The following is a 2,500-nucleotide window of genomic DNA, read 5'->3' as shown; positions in this document are numbered from 1 at the left end:
AAATAACGAAAAGTAATGGAAGAATATAGTGATTTAGTTTCAATTCACCCGGTTAATGGCAAATCTCTAATCAGAAAAATCGAGAATACGATGAAAAATCTGAATAACTACAACAATGCTGTCGTTTTTAACTCCACGTGCATTACTGAGAACCTGCTCCCCTCTTTTACAAATATACATATATATATATGTGTGTGTGTGTGTGTGTGTGTGTGTGTGTGTGTGTGTGTGTGTGTGTGTGTGTGTGTGTGTGTGTGAGTGTGTGAGTGAGTGAGTAAAAGGGAAGAGATAGGCAGTATGTTTGTGAGAAGAAAGATGGATGTGTTGGCACTGAGTGAAACTAAGTTGAAAGGGTTGGACGAGTTTGAGTTTGGTGTTGTAGTTGGGAGGGTGTTGCAGTGAAGCTAGGACGAAGGAGAGAAGGAGCGGCTATACTAGGAAGTGAAGAGATGGGTAAATGTGTGGGCCGGGGATAGGACGAGGCATCCTCTTTTCTGTAGTCTCAAAGAAGACATTTCTAGAAAAAAAAGCTAACACATAAGATGGTCTGTGAGGAGTTTTCCAAACAGAACCCTAAGGTTTGGGTCTTTTAATGTGCGTGGATGTGGTACAGATGAGAGTAAAAGGGAAGAGATAGGCAGTATGTTTATGAGAAGAAAGATGGATGTGTTGGCATTGAGTGAAACTAAGTTGAAAGGGAGTGGTGAATTTGATTTTGGTAGTGTAGTTGGGAGGGTGTCGGAGTGAAGATAGGACGAGAGAGAGATGGGGTGGCTATACTAGTAAGTGAAGAGATAGGTAAACGTGTGGTGTGGTGGAGTGGAAGGAGGTTTGATTAATGTGGATGAAGATGAAACTGGGAAGGGAGATGTGGGTTTTTGTAAGTAAGATACCATTTTTAATTTGCCAAATTAGTTTTCCAAGGAACATTGAAATGGTATGCCTAAGATCGTCCTCACTGAATTCAGAAGCAAGTTGAAATGTGTATTCCATCAAAATGCTGAGTGCATCTGATGACTTTGATATATATCATTTAACATTTAAGCCTTTCTCCGCTTTGTGAGGTGCCTAGGAATGATAGTGTCTTTTGGATTTCGAGCATTTAAGACCACATACCCTTACTGATGTTTTGTGCTAACTTTTAGCTTTTGAACCGTCTATTTCTGTTTTTTCTCCTTTAGTTAGCAAATCAACGACATGAAAAATATCTGGTATTATAAAGGTGTAAATACAGTTACAGCCCAAAGCTCTAAACAACACTTTGTTGTTGTTGTTGTTGTTTATTTTGTTGTTGATTTTGTTGTTGTTGTTGCTGCTGCTACTGTTTTGTTGCTGTTTTGTTATTGCTGCTGCTGCTGTTTTTGTTGTTGCTGCTGTGCTGTTTTGTTGTTGCTGTTTTGTTGTTGCTGTTGCTGTTGTTGCTGTTGTTGTTATTTGATGTGGAAATTGATCACCCTCTCGGACTTCCCCCAGAGGTCCTCCACCCTAGTTAAGTTGAGGTCTTGTTTGTGCACTGCCAGCACTGAACAGATTGTGAAGACGTGCTTGATCGTGTGCGAGGCAGTCCGACAGAGGAGGACATGTATCATCTGTTGTCTATGAAGAGACACGAACTGATGTGAGTTACAATGAATTACAGTGACAAAGGAGGCCTTTCAGTTCATAACGAGGTCGTATGAAAAGAAGTGTAACAGTGAAAGAAAAGGACGATAGAAAGTAACAAACGGATCAGAGGTAAGCAATAGGAAATGGAACAGGAAAGGGAAGTCTACAGAGGAGAGTAATATTTTAGGAAGAGGGGAGACTGCAAAAAGACAAGGAATTACTTCAGCGAGAGAAAGGAGAAAAGCGTAATTGTGTATGAGGTAGAGATACTCTTCGTGATAAAAGTGAACCATGGAGGTACGTAAACGGAGGCAAGATTAATCGAAAATAAATCCTGATGATCAAAGTAAGTGTGGTGTCAAATAAACGAAACGAAGAAAAGCGTAAAATGAATAAAAGGTGGAATTAGAGGGACAAGAGTGATTGTCACGGTGGAAGGAGGGAGAAGAAAGAAAAAAAGAGGCCAAAAGAAAGGAAATAGGTTGAGAGAGAGAGAGAAAGAGAGAGGGAGAGTCGGGAAAAATGGCGGTGGTGATTTAATTGCGCCATCGATCAACCAACAAACTTTTATTGCACAGGACATTCGACGGAGCCTCTCCCATAATGTGTACACCCCCTTTCCCTCTTTCCCCCCTTTTCACCCATTACCCCCATAACCCCATTTCACTCCACTGCCTCCCCTTACATTTCTCGCCGCCCTGCCTATATTTCTCATTTTTCCCTTTACGATTTCTTTCTTTAGCCCTCAATCTAACCTACCCCCATTCCCCCATTCATCTCTCCTCCTTTCCAATAACGTGTTATCTCCGTGCTCCATCGTCATTTCTTGACTCTTCCTATTCCTCACTTTTATCCCCAATATTCTTTCTCTAACCATTCCAATTGATCTTACTAC

The sequence above is a fragment of the Oratosquilla oratoria genome, chromosome 19 (genome assembly GCF_046742065.1).
Source record: "Oratosquilla oratoria isolate Oo_2021 chromosome 19, ASM4674206v1, whole genome shotgun sequence".
Classification (NCBI taxonomy): Eukaryota; Metazoa; Arthropoda; class Malacostraca; order Stomatopoda; family Squillidae; genus Oratosquilla; species Oratosquilla oratoria.
This window is presented reverse-complemented; position numbering follows the sequence as displayed.